Raw genomic sequence first — 22,284 nt, forward strand, 5'->3', positions numbered from 1 at the left:
TTGACTGAGTTTGCATTACTGCTTATTTTGACCTCTGCTGGCTGAGAACAGCTCATTTTCAACATTCAATTCAGAATGTGATAAAACCAGATCCAGCCACTAAAATGCATCATTCTTTTTGTTTTAGACAACAATTCTTGCACTGTTAAACATGTTAAAGCAAGTTGCAAGTGAAAATCTATGTCTCTGACTGAGTTTGCATTACTGCTTATTTTGACCTCTGCTGGCTGAGAACAGCTCATTTTCAACGTTGAATTCAGAAAGTGATAAAACCAGATCCAGCCACTAAAATGCATCATTCTTTTTGTTTTAGACAACATTTCATGCACTGTTAAACATGTTAAAGCAAGTTGCAAGTGAAAATATATGTCTATGACTGAGTTTGCATTACTGCTTATTTTGACCTCTGCTGGCTGAGAACAGCTCATTTTCAACGTTGAATTCAGAAAGTGATAAAACCAGATCCAGCCACTAAAATGCATCATTCTTTTTGTTTTAGACAACATTTCATGCACTGTTAAACATGTTAAAGCAAGTTGCAAGTGAAAATCTTTGTCTCTGACTGAGTTTGCATTACTGCTTATTTTGACCTCTGCTGGCTCTGAACGGCTCATTTTCAACGTTGAATTCAGAAAGTGATAAAACCAGATCCAGCCACTAAAATGCATCATTCTTTTTGTTTTAGACAACATTTCATGCACTGTTAAATATGTTTAAGAAAGTTGCAAGTGAAAATCTATGTCTCTGACTGAGTTTGCATTACTGCTTATTTTGACCTCTGCTGGCTCTGAAAAGCTCATTTTCAACGTTCAATTCAGAATGTGATAAAACCAGATCCAGCCACTAAAATGCATCATTCTTTTTGTTTTAGACAACATTTCATGCACTTTTAAACATGTTAAAGCAAGTTGCAAGTGAAAATCTATGTCTCTGACTGAGTTTGCATTACTGTTTATTTTGACCTCTGCTGGCTCTGAACGGCTCATTTTCAACGTTGAATTCAGAAAGTGATAAAACCAGATCCAGCCACTAAAATGCATCATTCTTTTTGTTTTAGACAACATTTCATGCACTGTTAAACATGTTAAAGCAAGTTGCAAGTGAAAATCTATGTCTATGACTGAGTTTGCATTACTGCTTATTTTGACCTCTGCTGGCTCTGAAAAGCTCATTTTCAACGTTCAATTCAGAATGTGATAAAACCAGATCCAGCTACTAAAAAGCATTTTCTTTTTGTTTTAGACAACATTTCATGCACTGTTAAATATGTTTAAGAAAGTTGCAAGTGAAAATCTATGTCTCTGACTGAATTTGCATTACTGCTTATTTTGACCTCTGCTGGCTCTGAACAGCTCAATTCAGAAAGTGATAAAACCAGATCCAGCCACTAAAATGCATCATTCTTTTTGTTTTAGACAACATTTCATGCACTGTTAAACATGTTAAAGCAAGTTGCAAGTGAAAATCTATGTCTCTGACTGAGTTTGCATTACTGCTTATTTTGACCTCTGCTGGCTGAGAACAGCTCATTTTCAACGTTGAATTCAGAAAGTGATAAAACCAGATCCAGCCACTAAAATGCATCATTCTTTTTGTTCAATTCAATTCAATTCAGCTTTATTTGTATAGCGCTTTTACAATGTAGATTGTGTCAAAGCAGCTTCACATAAATGGTCATAGTAACTGGAACAGTGTGGTTCAGTAACTGGAACAGTGTGGTTCAGGTTTTAGTGTTTAAGTTCAGTTCAGTTCAGTTTAGCTCTGTTCAGTGTGATTTAATCATTACTGAGAGTTCAAACACTGAAGAGCAAATTCATCGATGCGTAGCTCTACCAATCCTGAACCATGCGAGGCAGTGGCGACAGCGGAGAGGGAAAAAAAAACTTCACCTGATGGGAGTGAAGAAAAAAGACCTTGAGAGAACCAGACTCAGTTGGGCACGACCATTTTAATTTCTCCGCTGGCCAAAAGTCTTGTGCAGAACTTCATTCGCCGTGGTTTATGCTGGAAGATGGCCTCAATGAAGACTCGTCTGTCCCTGGAGCGTCGCTGGAATCAGACACATGTTCTCCACTCCCCACGACCATCAGCGCAGCAGCAGCTCAGGATATGGCCTGGTCCCGGATATGGAATCCTTGGGATCATCTCGTCGCTGGTCTTGGATCCAATCAGTGACTCCGCCTAATCTGAGGACCTCGGGATGAGTATCCCCAGGTGAAAATAGAGAATAAAGAGAATAATTAGCGTAGCTGCTGTTCATAGTGTATATAAGCAAGATGTAGAAGCCAGTGTGGAACCCGCTAGGTGATGCACTGAGTGTATGCTTTACTAAACAGATAGGTCTTTAATCTAGTTTTGAACTGGGAGAGTGTGTCTGAGCCTCGGACGTTATCAGGAAGGCTATTCCAGAGTGTAGGAGCCATGAAAGAGAAGGCTCGACCTCCTTTACTTGATTTTGCTATTCTAGGTACTACCAGAAGCCCTGAATTTTGAGATCTTAAGGAGCGAGTTGGTTCGTAGCGAGACAGAAGGTTGGTTAGATAAACAGGAGCTAGATTATTTAGAGCTTTATACGTGAGAAGTAATATTTTAAATTCAATACGAAATTTAACAGGCAGCCAGTGTAAGGAGAATAAAATTGGGGTTATATGATCATATTTTCTAGACCTGGTCAGAACTCTGGCTGCTGCATTTTGTACTAATTGAAGTTTGTTAATAGAGGATGCTGGGCAGCCAGCAAATAGAGCATTACAGTAATCCAGTCTCGAAGTCATAAAAGCATGGACTAGCTTTTCTGCATCTGAGATGGATAGCATATTTCGTAATTTAGCGATATTTCTCAGATGAAAGAAGGCAGTTTTTGTGACATGGGATATATGGTTTTTAAAAGTTAGATTGCTGTCTAATATGACACCCAGATCTTTTATAGTAGAGCTAAAACTAACTTTGTATCCCTCTAATTGTAAATTGAGTTGCGAGATCTGCTGTGTGCAAGATTTAGGCCCAATAAGTAATAATTCTGTTTTGTCTGAGTTTAAGAGAAGAAAATTGTTGGTCATCCAGTCTTTGATGTCTTTGATACACTCAGTTAGTTTCGAAAGTTCAGACGTCTCGTCAGGTTTAGTGGAAATATATAATTGAGTATCATCTGCATAGCAGTGAAAGCTGATCCCATGTCTTCTAATAATGTCTCCCATAGGTAGCATGTAAATTGTAAACAGTAAAGGGCCTAAAACTGATCCTTGAGGCACCCCATACTTTACTGGGCAGATTTGTGAAGGCTGTCCATTAAGATTCACAAACTGGTAGCGGTCAGTTAAGTATGACTTAAACCATTGTAGAGCCTGTCCCTGGACACCTGTAGACTTTAAACGATTTATGAGGATATTGTGGTCAATGGTATCAAATGCCGCACTAAGATCGAGTAAAACTAATAGCGAGACGCACCCTCGGTCAGCAGCTAAGAGTAAATCGTTGGTTATTTTCACTAAGGCGGTTTCTGTACTGTGGTGAGCCCTGAAACCTGACTGAAACACTTCAAAAATATTGTTCGTCTGCAGATAAGAGCATAATTGAGTGGAAACAACTTTTTCTAGTATTTTAGACATAAATGGAAGATTTGAAATAGGCCTATAGTTAGCTAAGTTGTTGGTGTCTAGTTGCGGTTTCTTAATAATAGGCTTAATAACAGCTAGCTTGTAAGAGTTTGGAACATGGCCTATAGATAAAGAAGAGTTGATAATGTTAAGAAGAGGTTCTCCTATAGCAGGTAGCAGCTCTTTCAGTAATTTTGTTGGAATTGAGTCCAGCATACACGTAGCTGGTTTAGAGCTATTTATAATTTTCACTAACTCTTCATGTTCTATGATTTTGAAGCAGTGTAGGTTATTATTATGATTTAATGAAATATTTACAGGATTTGGAGTATAAGCCGGTGCAGAAAGTTTGGCATCTCCTATTTTCTGTCTAAAGCCTTCTATTTTAGTACTGAAAAAATTCATGAAGTCATCACTACTAATTTGCGGTGGAGTAGTTTGTTCCAAGGATGACCGATTATTTGCTAATTTAGAGATGGTGTTAAATAAAAATCTAGGATTGTTATGATTATTTTCTATCAGTTTGCGCAGGTGCTCGGTCCTGGCAGATTTTTGAGCCCTCCTATAGCTGGACATACTGTCTTTGTACGCAATTCTAAAGACCTCTAAATTAGTTTTTTTCCATTTACGTTCCAGGGCGCGGGTTGCTGTTTTGAGCGCACGAGTATGACTATTATACCATGGTATAGTTTTAATCTCTCTAGCCTTTTTTAATTTGATGGGTGCCACAGTATTTAGTGTGCTAGTAAAGATGGCATCCATACTGCTGGTTACTACATCAAGATCATTTGAGTTTGCGGGTGCATTACGAAATAGAGAGAGATCAGGTAAGTTATTTATAAATTCATCTTTAGTTGACGGAACAATAGTTCTACTAGGGCGAAGTATTGGAGCGGGTTTGCTGATTTCAGGTAAACATAGCTTATATAGTAAGAGGTAGTGATCTGTAATATCATCACTTTGTGGTATAATGTCTACGTCAATAACCTCGATTCCATAAGACAGAATTAGATCTAATGTATGCTTTAAGCGATGGGTTGGACCCACAACGTTTTGCTTTATCCCAAGTGAGTGTATTAAATCCATAAACGCGAGCCCTAATGTATCATTAGCGTCATCTATGTGGATGTTAAAGTCACCTACAATTAGCATTTTATCAGTTTTGACTAGTAAGTCAGAAATAAAATCAGAAAATTCTTTTAGAAATTTGACATAGGGTCCTGGGGGTCTATATATGGTGATTAAAGCGAGAGATAACATAGGTTTTTGTATAGTATCTGGAAGCTGAACATTAAGCGATAATACTTCAAAGGAGCTAAACATAAGTCCGTTTCTCTGTTTAATATTAAGGAAATCACTAAAGATTGATGCAACTCCACCACCACGACCAGTTTGACGAGCCTCATGTTTATATAAGAATCCTGGAGGAGTTGCTTCATTTAAGCTAATATAGTCATTTTGTTTCAGCCAGGTTTCAGTGAGACAGAGTGCATTAAGATTGTTTTCTGTTATTATTTCATTAATGATAAGTGCTTTAGGTGCAAGTGACCTGATGTTTAGAAGACCAAGTTTTACGAAATTTGTATTTTCACTTTCTACTGGTTTTTCTGGTTTGATTCTTACTAGATTTTTCCTGGAGCACACAGTACGTTTATTTCTTAATCTAATAATACGAGGAACAGACACAGTCTCTATAGGATTCGCCAGATATGCGTTACTGATGTTTAAGTGGGGTGAACAAGAGTCTAGGTGGCTATAGTGTGAATTTTGTGAATTTTTACCTGCTAGTCAGATGGTGCGAAGTAGTCTGGAGATGTTGTCCGACAGGAGTTCAGCTCCGGCTCGACTGGGGTGCAGGCCGTCAGGACGGAAGAGCCTAGGACGCTCCCAGAAAAGATTCCAGTTATTAGCAAAGAGCAATTTCTGTTCTTTACACCATGTTATTAGCCATTCATTCAAAGCTAAAAGTCTACTGAACCTTTCATTTCCTCGGCGGTAGGTAGGAAGCGGCCCAGAAACGATGATCTGCGTGGCGGGCGAGGTGCGTCGAACCGTCTCGATCAGGCTCCTGAAGTCCTTCTTCAGGATCTCCGACTGCCGGAGCCCGGTGTCGTTTGTCCCCACGTGGAGGACAACGGCACCAGGGCTCTCGGCAGCGCCCAGGATGGTTGGAATCTGTGTAGAAATATTTTTCACACGGGCACCAGGAAAGCAGAAAGTACGTACTTTATTACCTTTTGAGGAGGCGGCACGGACGTGACGAACGATCGAGTCACCGATGATGGCCACATCGGGACCCGACTCGCGGAGAGGGGAGAAGCGGTTCTCCGTGGAGATCTCGAACACAGGCGGAGCATTCTGCCCCGGGATCTGGGAAGCACCTTGCGCGGCTGCACCCAGGCGCCGTGGTAGCCGGGTGTCGGCGTGAACGACGCCTGGCTGAGCCGCGCCCCGGGTGCGCTGGGCCTGGACAGAGAAGGACGCGGGGTTGAGGTAGAGGGAATGATGTGGTTGTAATTTCCACGTACCTTAGGTGATGAGACGGCCTTAGCATTAGATACGACGAGAAGTCGTTCCCGTAGCCGCGACCGTCTTACCACCAGCGCGCGGATCTGGGACTCCACTTCTTCCAGCTCCAGCTCCAACGCCTCCATCGATGCTTCTCCTGCACACAAGGACAGAGACGGAAGCGACATTTTACGGGTTAAAAGAGCAAAGCCAGTAAGTCAAAAGTGTATGGTTAAAGAGGTCGGTAGCTTTAGCTGACCAGCGGCGCTAGCAGGCTAAAGCTACAAACAACAGGCGGATGCTCGAGGGACAGACCGTTTTTAAAGCAGCTTTGTTTGTATAAATGTATTAAGGGTTTGGTCACCCTAAGTAGGAGAGACAAATACTTAGCGAATGAGGAAGAATTTAATGATTAAGATTTAAATTGCGAGTAAATAGCAAGTCCAAACTTCAAGCACACAGTGTGTGACCGAACGGAGACAGTGACGCCAGTGACGTCACTCGAGCATGCGTTTTAGACAACATTTCATGCACTGTTAAACATGTTAAAGCAAGTTGCAAGTGAAAATCTATGTCTATGACTGAGTTTGCATTACTGCTTATTTTGACCTCTGCTGGCTGAGAACAGCTCATTTTCAACGTTCAATTCAGAATATGATAAAACCAGATCCAGCCACTAAAATGCATCATTCTTTTTGTTTTAGACAACATTTCATGCACTGTTAAACATGTTAAAGCAAGTTGCAAGTAAAAATATATGTCTATGACTGAGTTTGCATTACTGCTTATTTTGACCTCTGCTAGCTCTGAAAAGCTCATTTTCAACGTTCAATTCAGAATGTGATAAAACCAGATCCAACCACTAAAAAGCATTTTCTTTTTGTTTTAGACAACATTGCATGCACTGTTAAATATGTTTACGAAAGTTGCAAGTGAAAATCTATGTCTCTGACTGAGTTTGCATTACTGCTTATTTTGACCTCTGCTGGCTCTGAAAAGCTCATTTTCAACGTTCAATTCAGAATGTGATAAAACCAGATCCAGCCACTAAAATGCATCATTCTTTTTGTTTTAGACAACATTTCATGCACTGTTAAACATGTTAAAGCAAGTTGCAAGTGAAAATCTATGTCTATGACTGAGTTTGCATTACTGCTTATTTTGACCTCTGCTGGCTCTGAAAAGCTCATTTTCAACGTTCAATTCAGAATGTGATAAAACCAGATCCAGCCACTAAAATGCATCATTCTTTTTGTTTTAGACAACATTTCATGCACTGTTAAATATGTTAAAGCAAGTTGCAAGTGAAAATCTATGTCTCTGACTGAGTTTGCATTACTGCTTATTTTGACCTCTGCTGGCTCTGAACGGCTCATTTTCAACGTTGAATTCAGAAAGTGATAAAACCAGATCCAGCCACTAAAATGCATCATTCTTTTTGTTTTAGACAACATTTCATGCACTGTTAAACATGTTAAAGCAAGTTGCAAGTGAAAATCTATGTCTATGACTGAGTTTGCATTACTGCTTATTTTGACCTCTGCTGGCTCTGAACAGCTCAATTCAGAAAGTGATAAAACCAGATCCAGCCACTAAAATGCATCATTCTTTTTGTTTTAGACAACATTTCATGCACTGTTAAACATGTTAAAGCAAGTTGCAAGTGAAAATCTATGTCTCTGACTGAGTTTGCATTACTGCTTATTTTGACCTCTGCTGGCTGAGAACAGCTCATTTTCAACGTTCAATTCAGAATGTGATAAAACCAGATCCAGCCACTAAAATGCATCATTCTTTTTGTTTTAGACAACAATTCATGCACTGTTAAACATGTTAAAGCAAGTTGCAAGTGAAAATCTATGTCTCTGACTGAGTTTGCATTACTGCTTATTTTGACCTCTGCTGGCTCTGAAAAGCTCATTTTCAACGTTCAATTCAGAATGTGATAAAACCAGATCCAGCCACTAAAAAGCATTTTCTTTTTGTTTTAGACAACATTTCATGCACTGTTAAACATGTTAAAGCAAGTTGCAAGTGAAAATATATGTCTATGACTGAGTTTGCATTACTGCTTATTTTGACCTCTGCTGGCTGAGAACAGCTAATTTTCAACGTTCAATTCAGAAAGTAATAAAACCAGATCCAGCCACTAAAATGCATCATTCTTTTTGTTTTAGACAACATTTCATGCACTGTTAAACATGTTAAAGCAAGTTGCAAGTGAAAATCTATGTCTATGACTGAGTTTGCATTACTGCTTATTTTGACCTCTGCTGGCTCTGAAAAGCTCATTTTCAACGTTCAATTCAGAATGTGATAAAACCAGATCCAGCCACTAAAATGCATCATTCTTTTTGTTTTAGACAACATTTCATGCACTGTTAAATATGTTAAAGCAAGTTGCAAGTGAAAATCTATGTCTCTGACTGAGTTTGCATTACTGCTTATTTTGACCTCTGCTGGCTCTGAACGGCTCATTTTCAACGTTGAATTCAGAAAGTGATAAAACCAGATCCAGCCACTAAAATGCATCATTCTTTTTGTTTTAGACAACATTTCATGCACTGTTAAACATGTTAAAGCAAGTTGCAAGTGAAAATCTATGTCTATGACTGAGTTTGCATTACTGCTTATTTTGACCTCTGCTGGCTCTGAACAGCTCAATTCAGAAAGTGATAAAACCAGATCCAGCCACTAAAATGCATCATTCTTTTTGTTTTAGACAACATTTCATGCACTGTTAAACATGTTAAAGCAAGTTGCAAGTGAAAATCTATGTCTCTGACTGAGTTTGCATTACTGCTTATTTTGACCTCTGCTGGCTGAGAACAGCTCATTTTCAACGTTCAATTCAGAATGTGATAAAACCAGATCCAGCCACTAAAATGCATCATTCTTTTTGTTTTAGACAACAATTCATGCACTGTTAAACATGTTAAAGCAAGTTGCAAGTGAAAATCTATGTCTCTGACTGAGTTTGCATTACTGCTTATTTTGACCTCTGCTGGCTCTGAAAAGCTCATTTTCAACGTTCAATTCAGAATGTGATAAAACCAGATCCAGCCACTAAAAAGCATTTTCTTTTTGTTTTAGACAACATTTCATGCACTGTTAAACATGTTAAAGCAAGTTGCAAGTGAAAATATATGTCTATGACTGAGTTTGCATTACTGCTTATTTTGACCTCTGCTGGCTGAGAACAGCTAATTTTCAACGTTCAATTCAGAAAGTAATAAAACCAGATCCAGCCACTAAAATGCATCATTCTTTTTGTTTTAGACAACATTTCATGCACTGTTAAACATGTTAAAGCAAGTTGCAAGTGAAAATCTATGTCTATGACTGAGTTTGCATTACTGCTTATTTTGACCTCTGCTGGCTCTGAAAAGCTCATTTTCAACGTTCAATTCAGAATGTGATAAAACCAGATCCAGCCACTAAAATGCATCATTCTTTTTGTTTTAGACAACATTTCATGCACTGTTAAATATGTTAAAGCAAGTTGCAAGTGAAAATCTATGTCTCTGACTGAGTTTGCATTACTGCTTATTTTGACCTCTGCTGGCTCTGAATGGCTCATTTTCAATGTTGAATTCAGAAAGTGATAAAACCAGATCCAGCCACTAAAATGCATCATTCTTTTTGTTTTAGACAACATTTCATGCACTGTTAAACATGTTAAAGCAAGTTGCAAGTAAAATTATATGTCTATGACTGAGTTTGCATTACTGCTTATTTTGACCTCTGCTGGCTCTGAAAAGCTCATTTTCAACGTTCAATTCAGATTGTGATAAAACCAGATCCAGCCACTAAAAAGCATTTTCTTTTTGTTTTAGACAACATTTCATGCACTGTTAAATATGTTAAAGCAAGTTGCAAGTGAAAATTTATGTCTATGACTGAGTTTGCATTACTGCTTATTTTGACCTCTGCTGGCTCTGAACAGCTCAATTCAGAAAGTTATAAAACCAGATCCAGCCACTAAAATGCATCATTCTTTTTGTTTTAGACAACAATTCATGCACTGTTAAACATGTTAAAGCAAGTTGCAAGTGAAAATCTATGTCTCTGACTGAGTTTGCATTACTGCTTATTTTGACCTCTGCTGGCTCTGAAAAGCTCATTTTCAACGTTCAATTCAGAATGTGATAAAACCAGATCCAGCCACTAAAAAGCATTTTCTTTTTGTTTTAGACAACATTTCATGCACTGTTAAACATGTTAAAGCAAGTTGCAAGTGAAAATATATGTCTATGACTGAGTTTGCATTACTGCTTATTTTGACCTCTGCTGGCTCTGAAAAGCTCATTTTCAACGTTCAATTCAGAATGTGATAAAACCAGATCCAGCCACTAAAAAGCATTTTCTTTTTGTTTTAGACAACATTTCATGCACTGTTAAATATGTTTAGGAAAGTTGCAAGTGAAAATCTATGTCTGTGACTGAGTTTGCATTACTGCTTATTTTGACCTCTGCTGGCTGAGAACAGCTCATTTTCAACGTTCAATTCAGAATGTGATAAAACCAGATCCAGCCACTAAAATGCATCATTCTTTTTGTTTTAGACAACATTTCATGCACTGTTAAACATGTTAAAGCAAGTTGCAAGTGAAAATCTATGTCTCTGACTGAGTTTGCATTACTGCTTATTTTGACCTCTGCTGGCTCTGAACGGCTCATTTTCAACGTTGAATTCAGAAAGTGATAAAACCAGATCCAGCCACTAAAATGCATCATTCTTTTTGTTTTAGACAACATTTCATGCACTGTTAAACATGTTAAAGCAAGTTGCAAGTGAAAATCTATGTCTATGACTGAGTTTGCATTACTGCTTATTTTGACCTCTGCTGGCTCTGAAAAGCTCATTTTCAACGTTCAATTCAGAATGTGATAAAACCAGATCCAGCTACTAAAAAGCATTTTCTTTTTGTTTTAGACAACATTTCATGCACTGTTAAATATGTTTAAGAAAGTTGCAAGTGAAAATCTATGTCTCTGACTGAGTTTGCATTACTGCTTATTTTGACCTCTACTGGCTGAGAACAGCTCATTTTCAACGTTGAATTCAGAAAGTGATAAAACCAGATCCAGCCACTAAAATGCATCATTCTTTTTGTTTTAGACAACATTTCATGCACTGTTAAACATGTTAAAGCAAGTTGCAAGTGAAAATCTATGTCTATGACTGAGTTTGCATTACTGCTTATTTTGACCTCTGCTGGCTGAGAACAGCTCATTTTCAACGTTGAATTCAGAAAGTGATAAAACCAGATCCAGCCACTAAAATGCATTTTCTTTTTGTTTTAGACAACATTTCATGCACTGTTAAACAAGTTAAAGCAAGTTGCAAGTGAAAATATATGTCTATGACTGAGTTTGCATTACTGCTTATTTTGACCTCTGCTGGCTCTGAAAAGCTCATTTTCAACGTTCAATTCAGAATGTGATAAAAACAGATCCAGCCACTAAAAAGCATTTTCTTTTTGTTTTAGACAACATTTCATGCACTGTTAAATATGTTTAAGAAAGTTGCAAGTGAAAATCTATGTCTCTGACTGAGTTTGCATTACTGCTTATTTTGACCTCTGCTGGCTCTGAAAAGCTCATTTTCAACGTTCAATTCAGAATGTGATAAAACCAGATCCAGCCACTAAAATGCATCATTCTTTTTGTTTTAGACAACATTTCATGCACTGTTAAACATGTTAAAGCAAGTTGCAAGTGAAAATCTATGTCTCTGACTGAGTTTGCATTACTGCTTATTTTGACCTCTGCTGGCTGAGAACAGCTTATTTTCAACGTTCAATTCAGAATGTGATAAAACCAGATCCAGCCACTAAAATGCATCATTCTTTTTGTTTTAGACAACAATTTTTGCACTGTTAAACATGTTAAAGCAAGTTGCAAGTGAAAATCTATGTCTCTGACTGAGTTTGCATTACTGCTTATTTTGACCTCTGCTGGCTGAGAACAGCTCATTTTCAACGTTGAATTCAGAAAGTGATAAAACCAGATCCAGCCACTAAAATGCATCATTCTTTTTGTTTTAGACAACATTTCATGCACTGTTAAACATGTTAAAGCAAGTTGCAAGTGAAAATCTATGTCTATGACTGAGTTTGCATTACTGCTTATTTTGACCTCTGCTGGCTGAGAACAGCTCATTTTCAACGTTGTATTCAGAAAGTGATAAAACCAGATCCAGCCACTAAAATGCATTTTCTTTTTGTTTTAGACAACATTTCATGCACTGTTAAACATGTTAAAGCAAGTTGCAAGTGAAAATCTATGTCTCTGACTAAGTTTGCATTACTGCTTATTTTGACCTCTGCTGGCTCTGAACAGCTCAATTCAGAAAGTGATAAAACCAGATCCAGCCACTAAAATGCATCATTCTTTTTGTTTTAGACAACATTTCATGCACTGTTAAACATGTTAAAGCAAGTTGCAAGTAAAATTATATGTCTATGACTGAGTTTGCATTACTGCTTATTTTGACCTCTGCTGGCTCTGAAAAGCTCATTTTCAACGTTCAATTCAGACTGTGATAAAACCAGATCCAGCCACTAAAAAGCATTTTCTTTTTGTTTTAGACAACATTTCATGCACTGTTAAATATGTTTAAGAAAGTTGCAAGTGAAAATCTATGTCTCTGACTGAGTTTGCATTACTGCTTATTTTGACCTCTGCTGGCTCTGAAAAGCTCATTTTCAACGTTCAATTCAGAATGTGATAAAACCAGATCCAGCCACTAAAATGCATCATTCTTTTTGTTTTAGACAACATTTCATGCACTGTTAAACATGTTAAAGCAAGTTGCAAGTAAAATTATATGTCTATGACTGAGTTTGCATTACTGCTTATTTTGACCTCTGCTGGCTCTGAAAAGCTCATTTTCAACGTTCAATTCAGAATGTGATAAAACCAGATCCAGCCACTAAAAAGCATTTTCTTTTTGTTTTAGACAACATTTCATGCACTGTTAAATATGTTTAAGAAAGTTGCAAGTGAAAATCTATGTCTCTGACTGAGTTTGCATTACTGCTTATTTTGACCTCTACTGGCTGAGAACAGCTCATTTTCAACGTTCAATTCAGAATGTGATAAAACCAGATCCAGCCACTAAAATGCATCATTCTTTTTGTTTTAGACAACAATTCATGCACTGTTAAACATGTTAAAGCAAGTTGCAAGTGAAAATCTATGTCTATGACTGAGTTTGCATTACTGCTTATTTTGACCTCTGCTGGCTCTGAAAAGCTCATTTTCAACGTTAATTCAGAATGTGATAAAACCAGATCCAGCCACTAAAAAGCATTTTCTTTTTGTTTTAGACAACATTTCATGCACTGTTAAATATGTTTAAGAAAGTTGCAAGTGAAAATCTATGTCTCTGACTGAGTTCGCATTACTGCTTATTTTGACCTCTGCTGGCTCTGAAAAGCTCATTTTCAACGTTCAATTCAGAATGTGATAAAACCAGATCCAGCCACTAAAATGCATCATTCTTTTTGTTTTAGGCAACATTTCATGCACTGTTAAACATGTTAAAGCAAGTTGCAAGTGAAAATCTATGTCTCTGACTGAGTTTGCATTACTGCTTATTTTGACCTCTACTGGCTGAGAACAGCTCATTTTCAACGTTCAATTCAGAATGTGATAAAACCAGATCCAGCCACTAAAATGCATCATTCTTTTTGTTTTAGACAACAATTCATGCACTGTTAAACATGTTAAAGCAAGTTGCAAGTGAAAATCTATGTCTCTGACTGAGTTTGCATTACTGCTTATTTTGACCTTTGCTGACTCTAAAAAGCTCATTTTCAACGTTGAATTCAGAAAGTGATAAAACCAGATCCAGCCACTAAAATGCATCATTCTTTTTGTTTTAGACAACATTTCATGCACTGTTAAACATGTTAAAGCAAGTTGCAAGTGAAAATCTATGTCTCTGACTGAGTTTGCATTACTGCTTATTTTGACCTCTGCTGGCTGAGAACAGCTCATTTTCAACGTTCAATTCAGAATGTGATAAAACCAGATCCAGCCACTAAAATGCATTATTCTTTTTGTTTTAGACAACATTTCATGCACTGTTAAATATGTTTAAGAAAGTTGCAAGTGAAAATCTATGTCTCTGACTGAGTTTGCATTACTGCTTATTTTGACCTCTGCTGGCTCTGAAAAGCTCATTTTCAACGTTCAATTCAGAATGTGATAAAACCAGATCCAGCCACTAAAATGCATCATTCTTTTTGTTTTAGACAACATTTCATGCACTGTTAACCATGTTAAAGCAAGTTGCAAGTGAAAATCTATGTCTCTGACTGAGTTTGCATTACTGCTTATTTTGACCTCTGCTGGCTGAGAACAGCTCATTTTCAACGTTCAATTCAGAATGTGATAAAACCAGATCCAGCCACTAAAATGCATCATTCTTTTTGTTTTAGACAACAATTCATGCACTGTTAAACATGTTAAAGCAAGTTGCAAGTGAAAATCTATGTCTATGACTGAGTTTGCATTACTGCTTATTTTGACCTTTGCTGACTCTGAAAAGCTCATTTTCAACGTTCAATTCAGAATGTGATAAAACCAGATCCAGCCACTAAAAAGCATTTTCTTTTTGTTTTAGACAACATTTCATGCACTGTTAAACATGTTAAAGCAAGTTGCAAGTGAAAATCTATGTCTATGACTGAGTTTGCATTACTGCTTATTTTGACCTCTGCTGGCTCTGAAAAGCTCATTTTCAACGTTCAATTCAGAATGTGATAAAACCAGATCCAGCCACTAAAAAGCATTTTCTTTTTGTTTTAGACAACATTTCATGCACTGTTAAATATGTTAAAGAAAGTTGCAAGTGAAAATCTATGTCTCTGACTGAGTTTACATTACTGCTTATTTTGACCTCTGCTGGCTCTGAAAAGCTCATTTTCAACGTTCAATTCAGAATGTGATAAAACCAGATCTAGCCACTAAAATGCATCATTCTTTTTGTTTTAGACAACATTTCATGCACTGTTAAACATGTTAAAGCAAGTTGCAAGTGAAAATCTATGTCTCTGACTGAGTTTGCATTACTGCTTATTTTGACCTCTGCTGGCTGAGAACAGCTCATTTTCAACGTTCAATTCAGAAAGTGATAAAACCAGATCCAGCCACTAAAATGCATCATTCTTTTTGTTTTAGACAACATTTCATGCACTGTTAAACATGTTAAAGCAAGTTGCAAGTGAAAATCTATGTCTATGACTGAGTTTGCATTACTGCTTATTTTGACCTCTGCTGGCTCTGAAAAGCTCATTTTCAACGTTCAATTCAGAATGTGATAAAACCAGATCCAGCTACTAAAAAGCATTTTCTTTTTGTTTTAGACAACATTTCATGCACTGTTAAATATGTTTAAAAAAGTTGCAAGTGAAAATCTATGTATCTGACTGAGTTTGCATTACTGCTTATTTTGACCTCTGCTGGCTCTGAACAGCTCAATTCAGAAAGTGATAAAACCAGATCCAGCCACTAAAATGCATCATTCTTTTTGTTTTAGACAACATTTCATGCACTGTTAAACATGTTAAAGCAAGTTGCAAGTGAAAATCTATGTCTCTGACTGAGTTTGCATTACTGCTTATTTTGACCTCTGCTGGCTCTGAAAAGCTCATTTTCAACGTTCAATTCAGAATGTGATGAAACCAGATCCAGCCACTAAAAAGCATTTTCTTTTTGTTTTAGACAACATTTCATGCACTGTTAAACATGTTAAAGCAAGTTGCAAGTGAAAATCTATGTCTATGACTGAGTTTGCATTACTGCTTATTTTGACCTCTGCTGGCTCTGAAAAGCTCATTTTCAACGTTCAATTCAGAATGTGATAAAACCAGATCCAGCCACTAAAAAGCATTTTCTTTTTGTTTTAGACAACATTTCATGCACTGTTAAATATGTTTAGGAAAGTTGCAAGTGAAAATCTATGTCTGTGACTGAGTTTGCATTACTGCTTATTTTGACCTCTGCTGGCTGAGAACAGCTCATTTTCAACGTTCAATTCAGAATGTGATAAAACCAGATCCAGCCACTAAAATGCATCATTCTTTTTGTTTTAGACAACATTTCATGCACTGTTAAACATGTTAAAGCAAGTTGCAAGTGAAAATCTATGTCTCTGACTGAGTTTGCATTACTGCTTATTTTGACCTCTGCTGGCTCTGAACGGCTCATTTTCAACGTTGAGTTCAGAAAGTGATAAAACCAGATCCAGCCACTAAAATGCATCATTCTTTTTGTTTTAGACAACATTTCATGCACTGTTAAACATGTTAAAGCAAGTTGCAAGTGAAAATCTATGTCTATGACTGAGTTTGCATTACTGCTTATTTTGACCTCTGCTGGCTCTGAAAAGCTCATTTTCAACGTTCAATTCAGAATGTGATAAAACCAGATCCAGCTACTAAAAAGCATTTTCTTGTTGTTTTAGACAACATTTCATGCACTGTTAAATATGTTTAAGAAAGTTGCAAGTGAAAATCTATGTATCTGACTGAGTTTGCATTACTGCTTATTTTGACCTCTGCTGGCTCTGAACAGCTCAATTCAGAAAGTGATAAAACCAGATCTAGCCACTAAAATGCATCATTCTTTTTGTTTTAGACAACATTTCATGCACTGTTAAACATGTTAAAGCAAGTTGCAAGTGAAAATCTATGTCTCTGACTGAGTTTGCATTACTCCTTATTTTGACCTCTGCTGGCTGAGAACAGCTCATTTTCAACGTTGAATTCAGAAAGTGATAAAACCAGATCCAGCCACTAAAATGCATCATTCTTTTTGTTTTAGACAACATTTCATGCACTGTTAAACATGTTAAAGCAAGTTGCAAGTGAAAATCTATGTCTATGACTGAGTTTGCATTACTGCTTATTTTGACCTCTGCTGGCTCTGAAAAGCTCATTTTTAACGTTCAATTCAGAATGTGATAAAACCAGATCCAGCCACTAAAATGCATCATTCTTTTTGTTTTAGGCAACATTTCATGCACTGTTAAACATGTTAAAGCAAGTTGCAAGTGAAAATCTATGTCTCTGACTGAGTTTGCATTACTGCTTATTTTGACCTCTACTGGCTGAGAACAGCTCATTTTCAACGTTCAATTCAGAATGTGATAAAACCAGATCCAGCCACTAAAATGCATCATTCTTTTTGTTTTAGACAACAATTCATGCACTGTTAAACATGTTAAAGCAAGTTGCAAGTGAAAATCTATGTCTCTGACTGAGTTTGCATTACTGCTTATTTTGACCTTTGCTGACTCTGAAAAGCTCATTTTCAACGTTGAATTCAGAAAGTGATAAAACCAGATCCAGCCACTAAAATGCATCATTCTTTTTGTTTTAGACAACATTTCATGCACTGTTAAACATGTTAAAGCAAGTTGCAAGTGAAAATCTATGTCTCTGACTGAGTTTGAATTACTGCTTATTTTGACCTCTGCTGGCTGAGAACAGCTCATTTTCAACGTTCAATTCAGAATGTGATAAAACCAGATCCAGCCACTAAAATGCATTATTCTTTTTGTTTTAGACAACATTTCATGCACTGTTAAATATGTTCAAGAAAGTTGCAAGTGAAAATCTATGTCTCTGACTGAGTTTGCATTACTGCTTATTTTGACCTCTGCTGGCTCTGAAAAGCTCATTTTCAACGTTCAATTCAGAATGTGATAAAACCAGATCCAGCCACTAAAATGCATCATTCTTTTTGTTTTAGACAACATTTCATGCACTGTTAACCATGTTAAAGCAAGTTGCAAGTGAAAATCTATGTCTCTGACTGAGTTTGCATTACTGCTTATTTTGACCTCTGCTGGCTGAGAACAGCTCATTTAAAACGTTCAATTCAGAATGTGATAAAACCAGATCCAGCCACTAAAATGCATCATTCTTTTTGTTTTAGACAACAATTCATGCACTGTTAAACATGTTAAAGCAAGTTGCAAGTGAAAATCTATGTCTATGACTGAGTTTGCATTACTGCTTATTTTGACCTTTGCTGACTCTGAAAAGCTCATTTTCAACGTTCAATTCAGAATGTGATAAAACCAGATCCAGCCACTAAAAAGCATTTTCTTTTTGTTTTAGACAACATTTCATGCACTGTTAAACATGTTAAAGCAAGTTGCAAGTGAAAATCTATGTCTATGACTGAGTTTGCATTACTGCTTATTTTGACCTCTGCTGGCTCTGAAAAGCTCATTTTCAACGTTCAATTCAGAATGTGATAAAACCAGATCCAGCTACTAAAAAGCATTTTCTTTTTGTTTTAGACAACATTTCATGCACTGTTAAATATGTTTAAAAAAGTTGCAAGTGAAAATCTATGTATCTGACTGAGTTTGCATTACTGCTTATTTTGACCTCTGCTGGCTCTGAACAGCTCAATTCAGAAAGTGATAAAACCAGATCCAGCCACTAAAATGCATCATTCTTTTTGTTTTAGACAACATTTCATGCACTGTTAAACATGTTAAAGCAAGTTGCAAGTGAAAATCTATGTCTCTGACTGAGTTTGCATTACTGCTTATTTTGACCTCTGCTGGCTCTGAACAGCTCAATTCAGAAAGTGATAAAACCAGATCTAGCCACTAAAATGCATCATTCTTTTTGTTTTAGACAACATTTCATGCACTGTTAAACATGTTAAAGCAAGTTGCAAGTGAAAATCAATGTCTCTGACTGAGTTTGCATTACTCCTTATTTTGACCTCTGCTGGCTGAGAACAGCTCATTTTCAACGTTGAATTCAGAAAGTGATAAAACCAGATCCAGCCACTAAAATGCATCATTCTTTTTGTTTTAGACAACATTTCATGCACTGTTAAACATGTTAAAGCAAGTTGCAAGTGAAAATCTATGTCTATGACTGAGTTTGCATTACTGCTTATTTTGACCTCTGCTGGCTCTGAAAAGCTCATTTTCAACGTTCAATTCAGAATGTGATAAAACCAGATCCAGCTACTAAAATGCATCATTCTTTTTGTTTAAGACAACATTTCATGCACTGTTAAACATGTTAAAGCAAGTTTTAAGTGAAAATCTATGTCTCTGACTGAGTTTGCATTACTGCTTATTTTGACCTCTGCTGGCTGAGAACAGCTCATTTTCAACGTTCAATTCAGAATGTGATAAAACCAGATCCAGCCACTAAAATGCATCATTCTTTTTGTTTTAGACAACAATTCTTGCACTGTTAAACATGTTAAAGCAAGTTGCAAGTGAAAATCTATGTCTCTGTCTGAGTTTGCATTACTGCTTATTTTGACCTCTGCTGGCTGAGAACAGCTCATTTTCAACGTTGAATTCAGAAAGTGATAAAACCAGATCCAGCCACTAAAATGCATCATTCTTTTTGTTTTAGACAACATTTCATGCACTGTTAAACATGTTAAAGCAAGTTGCAAGTGAAAATATATGTCTATGACTGAGTTTGCATTACTGCTTATTTTGACCTCTGCTGGCTCTGAAAAGCTCATTTTCAACGTTCAATTCAGAATGTGATAAAAACAGATCCAGCCACTAAAATGCATCATTCTTTTTGTTTTAGACAACATTTCATGCACTGTTAAACATGTTAAAGCAAGTTGCAAGTGAAAATCTAAGTCTCTGACTGAGTTTGCATTACTGCTTATTTTGACCTCTGCTGGCTCTGAACGGCTCATTTTCAACGTTGAATTCAGAAAGTGATAAAACCAGATCCAGCCACTAAAATGCATCATTCTTTTTGTTTTAGACAACATTTCATGCACTGTTAAACATGTTAAAGCAAGTTGCAAGTGAAAATCTATGTCTATGACTGAGTTTGCATTACTGCTTATTTTGACCTCTGCTGGCTCTGAAAAGCTCATTTTCAACGTTCAATTCAGAATGTGTTAAAACCAGATCCAGCTGCTAAAAAGCATTTTCTTTTTGTTTTAGACAACATTTCATGCACTGTTAAATATGTTTAAGAAAGTTGCAAGTGAAAATCTATGTCTCTGACTGAGTTTGCATTACTGCTTATTTTGACCTCTGCTGGCTCTGAAAAGCTCATTTTCAACGTTCAATTCAGAATGTGATAAAACCAGATCCAGCCACTAAAATGCATCATTCTTTTTGTTTTAGACAACATTTCATGCACTGTTAAACATGTTAAAGCAAGTTGCAAGTGAAAATCTATGTCTCTGACTGAGTTTGCATTACAGCTTATTTTGACCTCTGCTGGCTCTGAACAGCTCAATTCAGAAAGTGATAAAACCAGATCCAGCCACTAAAATGCATCATTCTTTTTGTTTTAGACAACATTTCATGCACTGTTAAACATGTTAAAGCAAGTTGCAAGTGAAAATCTATGTCTCTGACTGAGTTTGCATTACTGCTTATTTTGACCTCTGCTGGCTGAGAACAGCTTATTTTCAACGTTGAATTCAGAAAGTGATAAAACCAGATCCAGCCACTAAAATGCATCATTCTTTTTGTTTTAGACAACATTTCATGCACTGTTAAACATGTTAAAGCAAGTTGCAAGTAAAAATCTATGTCTATGACTGAGTTTGCATTACTGCTTATTTTGACCTCTGCTGGCTGAGAACAGCTCATTTTCAACGTTGAATTCAGAAAGTGATAAAACCAGATCCAGCCACTAAAATGCATCATTCTTTTTGTTTTAGACAACATTTCATGCACTGTTAAACACGTTAAAGCAAGTTGCAAGTGAAAATCTATGTCTCTGACTGAGTTTGCATTACTGCTTATTTTGACCTCTGCTGGCTCTGAACAGCTCAATTCAGAAAGTGATAAAACCAGATCCAGCCACTAAAATGCATCATTCTTTTTGTTTTAGACAACATTTCATGCACTGTTAAACATGTTAAAGCAAGTTGCAAGTGAAAATCTATGTCTCTGACTGAGTTTGCATTACTGCTTATTTTGTTCTCTGCTGGCTGAAAACAGCTCATTTTCAACGTTGAATTCAGAAAGTGATAAAACCAGATCCAGCCACTAAAATGCATCATTCTTTTTGTTTTAGACAACATTTCATGCACTGTTAAACATGTTAAAGCAAGTTGCAAGTGAAAATCTATGTCTATGACTGAGTTTGCATTACTGCTTATTTTGACCTCTGCTGGCTGAGAACAGCTCATTTTCAATGTTGAATTCAGAAAGTGATAAAACCAGATCCAGCCACTAAAATGCATTTTCTTTTTGTTTTAGACAACATTTCATGCACTGTTAAACATGTTAAAGCAAGTTGCAAGTGAAAATATATGTCTATGACTGAGTTTGCATTACTGCTTATTTTGACCTCTGCTGGCTCTGAAAAGCTCATTTTCAACGTTCAATTCAGAATGTGATAAAAACAGATCCAGCCACTAAAAAGCATTTTCTTTTTGTTTTAGACAACATTTCATGCACTGTTAAATATGTTTAAGAAAGTTGCAAGTGAAAATCTATGTCTCTGACTGAGTTTGCATTACTGCTTATTTTGACCTCTGCTGGCTCTGAAAAGCTCATTTTCAACGTTCAATTCAGAATGTGATAAAACCAGATCCAGCCACTAAAATGCATCATTCTTTTTGTTTTAGACAACATTTCATGCACTGTTAAACATGTTAAAGCAAGTTGCAAGTGAAAATCTATGTCTCTGACTGAGTTTGCATTACTGCTTATTTTGACCTCTGCTGGCTGAGAACAGCTTATTTTCAACGTTCAATTCAGAATGTGATAAAACCAGATCCAGCCACTAAAATGCATCATTCTTTTTGTTTTAGACAACAATTTTTGCACTGTTAAACATGTTAAAGCAAGTTGCAAGTGAAAATCTATGTCTCTGACTGAGTTTGCATTACTGCTTATTTTGACCTCTGCTGGCTGAGAACAGCTCATTTTCAACGTTGAATTCAGAAAGTGATAAAACCAGATCCAGCCACTAAAATGCATCATTCTTTTTGTTTTAGACAACATTTCATGCACTGTTAAACATGTTAAAGCAAGTTGCAAGTGAAAATCTATGTCTATGACTGAGTTTGCATTACTGCTTATTTTGACCTCTGCTGGCTGAGAACAGCTCATTTTCAACGTTGTATTCAGAAAGTGATAAAACCAGATCCAGCCACTAAAAAGCATTTTCTTTTTGTTTTAGACAACATT

The 22,284-nt window shown here is 36.7% G+C and overlaps 1 long non-coding RNA gene across 4 annotated transcripts; it reads right to left on the reverse strand.

Moving 5' to 3' along the window:
* Window positions 1-5,957: 5,957 nt before the first annotated feature.
* LOC141378069 (uncharacterized) lies at window positions 5,958-6,603 on the reverse strand. 4 transcript variants are annotated; one of them, XR_012391684.1, is made up of 3 exons: window positions 6,420-6,603; window positions 6,194-6,261; window positions 5,958-6,062 (listed from the first exon to the last, which is right to left on the reverse strand). It is a non-coding gene; the product is annotated as an uncharacterized lncRNA (long non-coding RNA). The 4 variants fall into 4 exon arrangements; XR_012391685.1 differs by having other exon boundaries at window positions 6,364-6,603; XR_012391681.1 differs by lacking the exon at window positions 5,958-6,062 and having other exon boundaries at window positions 6,191-6,261.
* Between the last annotated feature and the right edge of the window lie 15,681 nt (window positions 6,604-22,284).

This window comes from Danio rerio, chromosome 16, assembly GCF_049306965.1.
Source record: "Danio rerio strain Tuebingen ecotype United States chromosome 16, GRCz12tu, whole genome shotgun sequence".
NCBI lineage: Eukaryota > Metazoa > Chordata > Actinopteri > Cypriniformes > Danionidae > Danio > Danio rerio.